General features: G+C 41.5%; 1 protein-coding gene across 1 annotated transcript in view; it reads right to left on the reverse strand.

Moving 5' to 3' along the window:
- CABLES1 (Cdk5 and Abl enzyme substrate 1) overlaps positions 1–14,335 on the reverse strand; it is a 67,852-nt gene that overhangs the window by 37,124 nt on the left and 16,393 nt on the right. The window lies entirely within an intron of this gene.

A 14,335-nucleotide genomic window follows, 5' to 3' on the forward strand; every position in this document is an offset into this window, starting at 1 on the left:
CCCCCTATACATGCACCCCCCCCCACAGAGGCACAAAGTATCAAGCAGAAATGAGACACAGACCCTATTTTACTTGATTCCTCTTCCTCACTGAACCCCCATGATATGTTACATTTTGTTTATTAGAGTTGTGGGGTATCATGACTGTCAGCAGAGGGCTTTTGAAACATATAGAGGGAAAGACCAGGTTTGCAAACTCCTTTGACAAGCTTCTCTTGTCAGGATACAAACCATAATTGTTTGTATGATACAAACCATAATTTAAAAACAAAAACAAGAGCTCAACAAGGTTGTCTTAAAAAAACAATGAATGTAGACGTCAAGTCAACAAAATCCAAAATAATAAGGCATAAGGCAACGATAAATGCATCAATGTCTCCAAAAGCTACTCTTTTTCAAGAGGACATTATGGATTCGATCCTGGCATGTGAAAGAGGGATACAAGTTTTACTGAACGCTGTTCCATTTGAAAGAACTGCTGTAAGATCAAGTACTGGTTTTTCATTTCCAGTCACTGTTGATGCATATAAAATTTTAAAAGCAAAAGGCTACTGATACAGTTATTACAGTCCGATTTGGTTGTGTGATACAAATTGAAGGTCACTATGGGGTGGGGTGGAAGAACAATGGTCTCCTGAGATATAACCTGCACTATGTCTTGCTCCATCAAAAACACAAGACGGGATACAGTTAGGTTGACTTAGAACAAGGGCTGCTTGTGATAACTTTGTATTTCCACTTGCACAAGAGCTATTCCTAGAGTGTAACTGTTCCATGGGATCTAACCCCATGAAATTAGATCACATTGCACTACTTCTTTTTTGAAGTTTTTGCCAGAACTAATTCTATTTGACCACACTCCAAGCGCAGAAAAGCATGAACAAGATTTTAGTTTAGATAATGAGAAAACACTATGCTGCTCTTAAAGAGTTCTTGTCTATGTAAATAGTTTTTATTTCCAAAGGACTTTCAATTGTATTGTTTTTTAAATACGGGTGGGATAGGCTTATGAAAATCATAGCTAAAGAAAAACATTCTTGCTTCTGACAGGAATACATTTCAACAGTTCAAAGTTACTTTTAATGTGCTAGTAACTTTAATGGAGCACTTGGGGAGTGACAGCTTTAAAAGGTTGCCCGAGTCAAAGTAAGACTGCATGTAATAACTGCTGGAAATATGTTCCACAGAAAATCTGAGTGTAACTGGAATGCATAAAGAGCAAGATGAATCATTCCTTGATAATGCTGAAGAATCACGATGTTGCCAAAACTAATTTAATTATGTCCAACAGAGACCAAATAACCAAGTTAGTTATGCAATAGGTTTTTAGCTATGGTCTCAGGAGGACAGCAAGCATAACTCTGTTTAGGTGTTATCTGTTTTGATATTTTGCTCTTTTTAAGTGGGTGTACAAAATTTTACACCTGCTGATTATTTTTAAGAGAGAGATTACTTATATATAGAGCCATTCAAGCTCTATTCCCCTCCTCTGGCAATTTCCATTAAGTCTCATGACATCTCTTCTGAGCTAGAACTGCATCAAATAACTTACTCTCATGAGTTCCAAAAACAGCAAATACATGTTTCAGCTGAGATATGCCAGTATCAGCACCATAAACTGCGAATGATGTCATGCCAGCAGGCAATGCTGCTGGAAGTCTAAAGTCAGATGCCAGCATATTTTCCTAATCTGCATAACATAAAAGAATTTTGAGGCATACACTGTCCTAAAAATTAAATGGCTTTATATTTTACATAAAAGACAAGTGAGAATGCCCACTAAAATGGTAGAGACATATAGGGAAGTGGGCTACCATAAGTATACCCTTGTAAAATGAACCAAATTCATGGTATCCCACTATGGACAAAGCTGGGGAGACTGTATTTCCACTCCCATGCTACTCTCACTGCTGTGTGACTACAAAGGAGCTATTTGTTCATGCAACATTCATTTTTGGTAATTCTTCTTAATGCATGTCCAGGGCTTTTTTTGTAGCAGGAACTCCTTTACATATTAGGCCACACACCCCTGATGTAGCCAATCCTCTTGGAGCTTATGGTAGGTCCTGTACTAAGAGTCCTCTAAACTACTGGAGGATTGGCTACATCAGGGATGTGTAGTCTAATATGCAAAGGAGTTCCTGCTATAAAAAAAACCCTTGCATGTCATACTTACCAAGAAATGACGCTTACCCATGCCCCTCCCTCCAATAGCATATATCTGTTCCCCAGTTTTACTTTCTGTGCCTTCTCAAAATAATGATCAGAAAAATGTCATTATTATAGTTTTGTTTATTGGTGTGGCAGTTAAATTATTGCAAACTTTCTCCATTTTACTCATTTTAATTGCTGATACTTTTATATAAATTGCCTCCAAAATAATATTAAGATTATTTAAGTTTATTGAGAAAAATTGGCACAAAAGGAAGTAGAAACAAAAGGAAAGTTCCATAGATTTGATTAGCACAAGGATGAAGCAAACCTCAAATGAAATTTTTAAAATTAGAACAGGGGCTGTGAAATTTGGCAGCATCCCTAGTTATAAATCTACATAAAACATTAGGGGTTCAGGGCATAAGGCAGAGCTGGCCAAGCACCACAGGACAGCTTTGCATCTAATTATCTATATTAGGTTAGCAGGCTACTTTTAAATTCACAGTATAGAAAGCACAACAGCTGCTTGTTAGTGTCAAGGATGTAATCATGCAAACTAGTATGAGAAGATAATAAATAAAGCGGAAGCTGATGTCAAAGGCTCTGAAGTCACACAGAATGATTTGCTACTTTTCTCTTATGCATTTGTTGTTCACGGGATGGGGGCACTTCACAGTTGAAATATCAGTGTTATTAACTTCCCGTTCTTCTGGGTGCTACTACCACCCAGTGAAGCAGTTCAACAGGAGAAAGGGAATAGACCTAAAGATCAAACCATCAGAGATGAATTTTGCACAAAAAATAATACTGAGTTGAGATATAATTTCTTCTCATTCTTAAACAAAGAATTCTTAAATTTCCAGGTAGCACAGACAGCTTCCTGATATCAGGTTTCTACAAACAAGACATTAATTACCAGATATGAATCATAACACTGTATATAATTAACATCATCACTGTCAGCAGCTACAGTATTCTCATTCATAGGTAATTTTGAACCTTGGGAATACGTTGTTATTCACTTATTCCACTATCAACGTAATTACTATTCTTATTTCAAATTACTATGTTTGTTAGGTAAGCTGCTATAAAGTCTCTCTCCAACTTGAAAAATGTTATTACATAATTAGGAGTACAAGTTGGAACCCATGGGAGACCACCACCTGGCAATCATTGCAATACAACTGCCCTGTAGTATTAACGGCTGAAGTATGGAACAAGATATGTAAGAAACTGCTCAATTTAATTCCAAACCCAGGTGGTACAGAGCAAGAAATAGGTTATTTTTTACAACCACTCCCTATGCTGTACAGGAGAGTTGGGAGGAGAGATACGTAACTCATACTCCTCAGGATACTATATCCCTTTGGGAATGGAGCAGACCAATTTTCCCTACCTACTGCGATGCTCAGTTACCCTCACCATTCCAGGCTTTCTGTAGGCAATGAGAACGCTCACTTCTCACTAGGCTGGATTTTCTTGTCGAGAGGGGGCATACCTTTCCTTTGCAAGATTTATTTTTTCCAAGGAGCATTCCAAATGTACAAAAATCCCTAGTTCTATTTCACTGCTGAACAGATAAACACTTGGAATATCACACTTACTATCAGAAGGAATGATTCTGTTGACGATGTAATGATTTTTATCTCACTAATGTTAGCTCTGTGTCAGATAGAAACATAAGTAAGCCTTCTATACAACAGAAACTGGCTGAATTACTGTAGTGAGCTCTATATAGGGAAGGAGAAGAAGGTAGATTTATACCGCACCCTTCTCTCTGAATCAGAATCTCAGAGTGGCTTACAATCTCCTTTATCTTCCTCCCCCACAACAGACACCCTGTGAGGTGGGTGGGGTTGAGAAAGCTCTCCCAGAAGCTGCCCTTAAAGGACAACCTCTGCAAAAGCTATGGGCTCACCCAAGGCCATTCCAGCAGCTGCAAGTGGAGGAATGGGAAATCAAACCCGGTTCTCCCAAGTAAGAGTCTGCACACTTAACTACTACACCAAACTGGCTCTGTTCTATTCTGAAGCTTCAACTTCTGCAATATGCTACAGCAAAAATGTGTTCGTTTGATTTATAGGAAACTCATGTTACCAAGTTTTAAATGACCTATCTATGCTTGCTGCTGATCTGGGGGGGGGGGGGGGAGTGTTGGTAATTATCTCTAAAGCCAGCACATGGTAACAGTTCCGACTGTCACACTAAGGTCTGGAAGACTCAGGTTTAAATTCCTACTCTGCCATGGAAGTTTACTGGATGAGTTTGGGTCATTCATACACACTCAGCCTAATCTACCTCACAGGGTTATTACTGTGAGGATAAAATGGAAGAGGGGAAAATGTTGCCATAAGCTTTTTTGGCTCCCCATGGGGAAAAAAAAGTCATATAAATAAACAAATGGTCAGGAACTGACAATTGGTTCATACAAACCTGTTTGATAGTTAAGATGTATTAATATATTTTGATACTACTTTTCCTAGGCAGGTTTGCTGCAGGTATTTAAACTACCCAAAGCCCTGTTGTATATCCCTTGCTCTCTGAAATGAAACAGACCATTGGACTTACCGTGAAGGGTCCTTCTCCTCAGAGGACAAGAGGTCATCTGAATGGGTTATTCCCATGATCCTCTAGGGAGGCAGTAACTTTTTTTCCCTTCCTTTTGGCACCTTGGGATAACCCAGCCCCTTCAGTTTTGGAACTCCAAAAAACCATATTTCAGCTGTCATCTAAACTGTAATATAACTGGAAAATTGTTACTAACAACAGAAGAACAAAACAGAACAGCAGCAACATCAGAAATGATGGACTGAGATCAACCGTATAGTACAGATTAAGAAGGTACAGTAAAGCATACGATGATGAAGATGCAAGTCCAATGGTCTGCTCTCCCTAAGAGGCAGAGGACATCTGAATGGGACCTTCCAGAGCTATGTCCCCTAGATGGGTCCCCTAGATGGGTGGGTCATCATCATCTTCCGCTGAATATATGACATGTTGTAAGACCTTTCTTCCGAATGCGGCATCAGCCGATGCTAAAGAATGAATCTTATAGTGCTTGGTAAACGTGGAAACAGACAACCACTTGGTTGCCTTGCAGACTTCCTCCACTGATGCATGATTCAGTATGGCTGTGTTGGTGGAGGCGCTACGTAAGGAGTGAGCTGTGATATTATTTGGGACTGGAAGCTTCATTACTTTGTATGCCCCTACAATGCACATTCTCAGTGTAGCACTGATGGAACTCAGACATTTTGTCCCCTAGTCTGGGTTGACAAATATTAACAAATAGAAGATACGTCTTCAAAGATTTAGTTCTAGCAATATAAATCTTTAATGCTCTTCTGATATCCAGAGTGTGCCACAGCAATTCCTTAGGATGCTTGGGTTGAGGGCAAAAGGTGGGCAAGCAGATCTCTTGTGTTCGATGAAAAACTGAAGCTGCCTTTGGAACAAAGGTAGGACCGGTACGAAGAACCACCTTGTCCTTGTGGAAGAAGCAAAGGTCTGACTTGATAGATAGTGCTCCCAGATCTGAAACCCTACGTGCGGAGGTTATGGCAACCAGAAATAAGACCTTCATGCGGAACCATCTTAAACCCACTTCCCTCAGTGGTTCAAACAGAGTCCTGGTAAGTGCCATTAGAACAGTATTGAGTCTCCACGTAGGGAAGCGGTGTACCTGTGAAGGTCCCTTAGCAGTAGCCCCATCCAGAAACATTTGAATGTGTGGATGTCTGGATAACTTGTACCCTCCGACCGGTGGTAAGACCGTGGATAACGCCGCTATCCATCGCCATAGTGTAGAAGCCTTGAAACCTGAGAGAAGACCATCCTGCAGGAAGGCCAGGACAACTGCGACTGAAGACTGCAATGGGTCATTCTTCTTTAATCTACACCAATGAACGAAGGCTTTCCAGGTCATATTATATATTCTAATTGTAGATGGTCGGTGAGCTGCGAGGAGTGTGTCTGTCACCTCAGATGAATAACCTAGCTGTAATAACAAGTCCTGCTCAATCACCAAGCAGTCAGACAGAGCCACTCTGGATTGGGGTGCCAGATCAGACCCTGACACAACATGTCCGGAGAAATGGGGATTGTGAACAGTGTCTGAACTGAGAGGAGATGTAATGTCGAGAACCATGGGTGCCGGGGCCAATACGGAGCTATAAAGACGACCTCGGCCCTGAATTCCATCACCCTGCGAAGTACCCTGGGAATCAATGGGAGAGGCGGGAATGCATATAACAGTCCTCTTGGCCACTGGGATGTCAGGGCTTCTGTTTCTTCCACATTCCGATGATAATATCTTGTGAAGAAACGGGGAAGAAGGTGGTTTGTGTGCAAGGCAAGCAGATCCACTAATGGCTTCCCCAACCGTTGACAAATTAGGTGAAACAGCTTCGAATTGATGGACCATTCTCCTTCAGGTATGACCTCCCTGCTTAACCAATCTGCTTGAACACTGATCACTCCCTTGATGTGTTCAGCTCGAATAGATGCCAGATTTTGTTCTGCCCAATGAAGAATTCTCATTGCTTCTTTGTGTAGGCGAGGAGACTTGGATCCGCCCTGCTTGTTCAGGTAAATCTTGGCAGAGGTGTTGTCTGTCCTCACCAACACATGTTGTTTCTGAAGACTGAGGCTGAAGTGAGCGAGGGCTAGTCTGATTACTTTGAGTTCGAGTACACTGATGGGAAGGAGACTGTCTGTGTCTGACCACTGACCCTGAGTTGGGATGTCGAGGAGAACTGCTCCCCAACCTTGGAGATTTGCATCTGTGAACAGTTTCAAAGAAGTTGGAAACTGAAACCTCCTTCCCTGTTGAAGGTTGTTCAATTGTGTCCACCACAGGAGATTGGTCTTCACCTTCCTCGAGACCTGGATGTCCATCTGTTGTCTTTCCATGATGGCCATCTGATAGGGACGAAGACGACTTTGGAGTGTCCTGGAATGTGATCTTGCCCACTGTACAGTCTCTATGCATGAAACCAGGAGGCCCTTGAGCTTGGCGAACGTCATGAGAGACGACGTTGCTTTCTTGATCACCTTGATCATCCTCTGGGAAGGAATGAGAGAACTTATGGATAGATTGACCAGAAAACCATGCTGCTGGAGGCACCTGATCATAGTCTCTGTATCCTGTAGCAAACTGGTTCTGGAATTGGAGTGAACCGGTAGGTCGTCCAGGTAAGGGTGAATGTGGATGCCCTGCTTCTGGAGATGCGCCACTGGATTGACAAGTAACTTGGAGAATACCCTGGGTGCAGTCGATAGACCGAAGGGCATGGCTCGATACTGGAAATGGTGATTTTCCACCACAAACCGAAGGTACCGATTCGATGGCCTGTATGTCCAGAAGGTATTGTACGGCTCTGAATGTAATAGATCTCTTGCTTTGATTTCGAACCAGGGTAGATCTTATAAATTGGTTGGGAGGAGTCTTGTGGAATTTGATGGTGTAACCCTGAGAAATTACTTCTAGAGCCCAAGAATCTGCCAGGGAAGCCTGCCATATCAGAAGAAAATGAAGCAGTCGGGCTCCCACCAGAAAAGACTTGTAGTCAAGCTTGTTTAGGTTTGTTGTTCCTATCCTGTCTGTCAGACTTGGGGAAGTTGTTGTTACGAAATCTGACGTCAAGGGAACCTCTTTTGTGTGGTACTTTTGAAGCTTCCCAATTGAATTGCTTGTTGTCCAACCAAAACCGGGAAAGAGTATGCTGGGAACGAAATGGATGGAAGTTGCGTTTATCGGCACGCTTTAGGGACCGTGACATGGCTTTTTTCTTTTCTTGTCTCCACTAGAATCTTTTTCTAAGGATTCACCAAGCAGGCAATCACCCTGAAAGGGGTAGGCCGAGACCAGGGATTTAGAAAGGAGATTAGCTGCCCAAGCTCTAAACCAAAGTAGTCTTCTTGTGATAGCCATAGACGCTATGGCTCTGGAGGCAAAATAAATAATATCCAAGGTGGCATCTGCTGTAAAGGATGTTGGCTTTAAAATATGAGTGGAACCCTCCAGAAGGCGTCTGTTATTCTCAGGAAGAATTTGAATAAGTTTCCTAATCCACACAATGGTAGCTCTGGAAGCCAGAGAAGCTGTGGAAGCTGCCCTTACTATAATGGCAATGGACTGGTGAAGCCTCTTTAATGCCACATCAGCCTTTTTGTCTTGGCCATCCCTAATGTTGCCATGTCCATCCTCGGCCAAGAGGCCCGAAGACTGCAGAGCCGCCACCGGCCCGTCTATTGAAGGGACCTGAAGAAGCTCGTTGGTATATTCAGGTAATGCATAGAGCTTTTTAACAAGCTGTGGAAACTGCTTGTCCCATTCAGCTCTGAACTGTCTTTCAAAAAAATCTGGAAAGGGAAAAACCTTTTGTGTGGCTGCCACTCTGGGAAGGAATTCCGTATTGTCACTGGCCCTAGACTTCAATTTCTTGGAACTAGGAGTCTTTGGGTCCTCCTCAGGAGGTAATTCCTGGATTTCCAGAGCCTTGAGTGTCTTACATAATAGAAACTGATAGTCCTCTGCCTTGAAGAAGTGGCTAGCTTGTTCAGGCACCTGCACCTCATCATTATCTTCCTCCGAGAGGAACTCCCCCTCCTCCCTCTCTTCCACCTCTGATTCTGACTCAGAAGAATCAGGCCCAGATTCCTGGTTAGTTCTGGTGGTGGCAGTAGACTTTCTAGCCACCTTGGTTGGCCACTGGCACTTTGGTTGAGGGAGAGGAACATTTACTTTGGAGGTAGACTCCTAAGGAGCAATGCGCACCCTAGCCCAAAATTTAGTCATTTCAGCTTGCATAGTTTGAGCCAGGGTCTGTATGACTTCTGGGGCGAGGGTCCTGATAGTCGTAGATACGTTACCAGTCTGAAGTAACAACGACCCGGTCTGGTCAGGAAGGGGACCTTCTGGAACACTGGAAGCTCCACTGGCCCTAGAGCTGCCGCGGCGAAGAAGCAGGAAAAAACCATCTCTCAATTCACCCGCATTACAACGGCCACTGCCACTTGCCACCAAAACCCCTAAAGAGGAAGCAGCCTCCCACTGTCTTTTTTGGTCGCTGTGCGTGTCATCCGCAGCATTACCATGGCCGGCACGATCAAGCCCCAAAGGCAAGTTGGCCCCCACTGTCCCTTGGTGTCACCACGAATGCAATGTTCTGTTCCTCCTCTGAGAGGAAACTGTCTGACTGCTCTCTTGCCGCCATTAGCTCGGCGGGGAACCCCCTCTTACACTCGCCAGGGTCGAGTGGGGGGAAAAGAAGAGAAGGTTGAGAGAAGAAACAGGACAGAAGGTTTTTTAGATTTAAGAATGTTTAGAAGGTTTTTTAGATTTAGGAAGGGAAAAGAAAAGGAAATAGTATGAGAAAATAGCTAACTAGGTGAAACCTACACTAGAAGCTGCTACTCCCTTAGAGGCAGGAACAAAAACTGAAGGGGATGGGTTATCCCAAGGCACCAAAAGGAAGGAGAAAAAAGTCCCTGCCTCAATGGGAATAACCCATTGAGATGTCCTCTGCCTCCGAGGGAGAACAAGTGAATACTAAAAGTTAGGTCTTTTTTATTGTTCTGTCCAGGTTATGGAAAGTCCCCACCACACATATTTGCCTACACCAATGTTTCTGAGCTGTGGGTGTCAGAATTCTGCCCCCCAGCATTTATTAAATTGGTGATCTGCTCAGTGGTTGGAATGTTTGCTACTGGTTTTTGTAGTAATTTATGACTGCAATGAGGCCTATTTTAACTTTTAGTAATAAAACCTTTATTTACACAGTTCAATCCTAAAAACACTTTCCTGAGCATAAATCCTATTCAACAGACATCAACAGGATTCTGAGCAGACCTGTTTAGGATTGCACTGTCATTTAAATTAACTAGCCTGAGGTGGCATGTAATGACTAACTAGTATTTAAAAACCTACACGCTCTAAATCAAACATTAATGCCTGCATAAAAATGTTCAGTTAAGCTCAGTTTAGGACATTTCACGCTTACAAGCCTTGCAAGAGTTGAACAGTGGTTATCTTGTAGACTGCCTTGAGAAGGGCATTCTATATTACAGATGCAGTTAACAGAAAAAGCCCAGGAATTGAAAGAGGTAAAAATGGGAAGACAGAAAGGAAAAACTACTGTCCTGGACACAGTGGGTGCATGTGTGCATAATGGGACAGGAAACTGTTCACTTATATGCATTAATGTTAACCATATAATTTTTAAAATGGATAAGCCTCTCCTATTGGTATGACTGAACCAAGACTGCTGCTGAAGAAATGAAAATTAATCCTGACATTTGTTTTTACAACTTGGTTTGTACTTACAAGGGTTGCTGTTTATACCCCACTTTTCTCTACCTTAAGGAGTCTCAGAGCAGTTTACAATTGCCTTCCCTCCCTCTCCTCACAATTGGCACCTTGTGACACAGCTGGAACTGAGAGAGTTCTGAGAGAACTGTGACTGGCCCAAAGTTAACCAGCAGGCTTCAGGTGAGGGAGTGGGGAATCAAACCCAGCTGTCCAGATCAGAATCCACCACTCTTAACCACTGCACCACACCATCTTCCTACTCACAATGTCATTTTCTCATATACATGTTACAGCAGAGATTGTCAGACTTTTTAAAAGCAGGGCTTTGGTTTAAAGAAAAGAATAATTGTGGCATGCTAGCCTACATTATGTAATAGGCTAGCATTAACAAGCCACAAAATTGAAGATATACTTTGCAAAAGCCATCCAAGCCACCCACATATTCATCAAGGCCACTCATCAAATCCCAGTTAAATTGTGAACTAGATGATTTTGGACAGGGCTCGACATCATTTCATAGTTTAATAACTTTATCATGTCTTATGTATTTATTTAAATCATCTAATATTGACCTATCTGAAAAAAACAATGACAATCGGGGCTTATTCACACAGCATCAAGTGCATGGTAGTTTTTAAGAATGTACTTGAAAATCCTGTGCATAGCAATGACCACTTTGTGACTAGACAGTCATTGATACATAAGAACATAAGAGAAATTGTGCTGAATCAGATCAATAGCTCATCCAGTCCAACACTGTGTCACACAGTAGTCAAAACCCAAGTAATAATCAGGTTTACCACTGGGGCCAGAACTCCAGAAGCCCTCCCCCTCTGCCCCCTCCAAGCACCAAGAATACAGAGCATCACTGCCCTAGACATAGAGACCCATCTATATCTTGTGACGAATAGCTACTGATGGACCTCGGCTCCATATGTTTATTCAATTCCCTCTTGAAGCTGTCTATACTTGTAGCTGCCACTACTTCCAGTGGCAGTTAATTCCACATGTTAATTATGCTTTGAGTGAAGAAAGTTAAGACCAACAAAGTTTATTCAGGGTATAAGTATTCCTATGTATGCACTTGAATAAAACCTTGTTAGTCTTAAAGCTGCTGCTAGACTCTAAATTTGTTTTATTGCTATAGACCAACATGGCTGTCCACCTGGATCTTTGGATGAAAAAGTACTTCCTTTAATCTGTTCTAATCCTACTACTCTTCAATTTCATTGAGTACCCACGAGTTCTTGTATTGTGAGAAAAGGAGAAAAGTACATCCTTCTTTACCTTCTCCATTCCATGCATAATTTTGTAAGACTTTTATCATGTCATCCCTTAGTTGTTGTTTCTCCAAACTAAAAGAGCCCTAACCTCTTTAACCTTTCCTCATAAGAAAAGTGTTCCATCCCCTTAATCATTTCAGGTCACCCTTGCTGCACCTTTTCCAATGCTTAATAACCTTTTTAGGTGCAGTGAACAGAACTATACATAGTGTTCCAAATGAAGCTGCACCATAAATTTATACAGTATTATGATATTGGCTGATTTGTTTTCCGATTCCCTTCCTAACAATCCCCAGCATCGCATTTGCCTTTTTTACTGCAGTCACACACTGAGTCGACATTTTCAGTGAGTTATCTACCATGACTCCAAGATTTATCCCCTCGTCAGTTATCACCAGTTTGAATTCCATCAATGTGTATTTATAGATGGAATTTTTTCTCCAGTGTGCTTTACTTTGCACTTGCCCACGTTGAACTTCATTTGCCATGTTGATGCCCACTAGTACAGCCTTGACCGATCCCTCTGGGGCACCTCACTGTCAACTGGCTGAGGAAGAAAAAATGGCCTGCCCCTTTAAGAGGGACTTAATGAGATGTAATTTACTTCCATGCCATGAAAAGCTTCCACTGCTTATTTCTACACACTCAGCTTTTATTAAAGGGACAACAGGCAACTCAACACAAAGAGCACATAAAGTTCAGCCCAAACGATAAACAAAAATAAAATAAGGCAACTTCCTGTATAACAGTATAATCTAAAAACATCGTCCTAGAAGTAACTCCCTGAACAGACACAGTGGATTGGATTTTTAGTAGACCCGACCACTAAATTAATCCAAAAAAAAGGTATCTGAAAGGAAACAGTTCAGACAAATGACTACAGTTTCAGGTTACTTAGCCAATACAAGTCACATTCACTCCAGAGCAGTCAAGAGTATTATTGTTTTGCTTATTTACTATTTCTTTGATGCAAGTATGTTTTTATTTATCCCTCTTTATTGTTATCAGACTATTCTATAAAGAGTAGCTATGCAATCCTGTGGCCTTCAGTAGGTTTGCCACTATCAGCAATTGGGTTTTTCTGATTAAAACAACACAGCAAAGCTAGTTTATTGCTTCTGAAACATGTGGAGCTGTGTATGCAACAAATACTTGAAGTTTCATATTTAATAAAGCTGCAACACTGGTAAAATGCCACCACCTTCCTTCAACTATCAAGGGGACAGGATCAGAGCTATGTCATTCTTTTCTCAGAAATGTGAAAGAAGAGAGGGCTGCAAAGTGGAAAACAGGGAGATGTCAAAACCTGCTCTCCGCCACATTTTTCTCAATGATCCAAAGCAGGAGACACTGGAAATCCTGGAACTGGGAAAGATTTCTGCAATCCTGCCTGCCTTCAGATAGGATCACCGTTTGCAACCCCACTTTACTCTGTTATCTTCTGCCTGGGATTAGGTGACAATGAAGATATTTCTCTCCCAGTTATTATCAATAAATAAGATCTTTTTGTTTACATGACCTTATGAACCTGATCATGTTTAACTGCACAGGCATTATTCAGTTGGGTATATAATGCCCTTCAAAATACAAATAAGCATAAAAGTACAATCAGGAGAGTTATCTGGTGAGTGCTGTTTACTCTTCTAGACCCTTTTTAGAGCTGTTCTACTTATTATTGCATATGCATCATTACAACAGATATTTGAACTACGTGCTCAAATGCTGGATTCTTAGGATAGGAAGAAGCAAATGATTACTAACAGTGCATTTACAGTGCTCACATCACTGTCTGTGTTTTTCTAAATCAGGCGTTTAGAAATCTCAGAGCAATCCTATTTCCAGGTATGGTGATGCATAACTGGGCACAGGATTTAAGATTAAGATTTTGGATACAATATTGCATCAGCATTATTACACTACAGGGCATAAGAGCAGCCAAATGCAAGCTCCCCAAAAAAGGATGCTGATCTGAAAAACTACTCAAAACCTAACATACATAAACTCCAATTTGAAATCAGTTGTGTCTGTGCTAGCTCCAGTACTGAGCTGGTTTACACAATCCAATGAGAACCCTGAGGCTGCAGCAACTTCAAAATGTGGATATCAAGGATTCATATTCTTAACTCACTGTTTCACAACTTCACTTAATCACACTGCAGTTCATTAAGAGACAAATGAGTATTAAATACAGTTCTTCTCAAGGACAAATGGATATTAGCACTATAGAGAAGTCACTGTAGATTCACACATTTTTATTTGATTGGAGGTACAAAGGCACCATCCTTTTCCATGGTTGTATTTCTTGTGCTTTTACTGCACATACTGGGGTAGTGTGTTATGCATGATCATCTTGATATAACCAATCATGATTTTGTCTGGAATTTTTGTGTTGCCTATTTTTAACACGTTTCTGATTACATGGACCAAAGGAGCAATATATATGCACAATCCTATCAAAAATAAGATGGTGATCATTCATATTGAAACAACTGCAATTATGTGATCTCCAGGTATATATAGTAAGAGCACTGGAAATGTAATAACTGAAAAGGCTACTGACAGCCTACAAATTCCAGTTGGAACCTAG

Source organism: Heteronotia binoei, chromosome 7 (genome assembly GCF_032191835.1).
Source record: "Heteronotia binoei isolate CCM8104 ecotype False Entrance Well chromosome 7, APGP_CSIRO_Hbin_v1, whole genome shotgun sequence".
NCBI classification, from domain to species: Eukaryota; Metazoa; Chordata; class Lepidosauria; order Squamata; family Gekkonidae; genus Heteronotia; species Heteronotia binoei.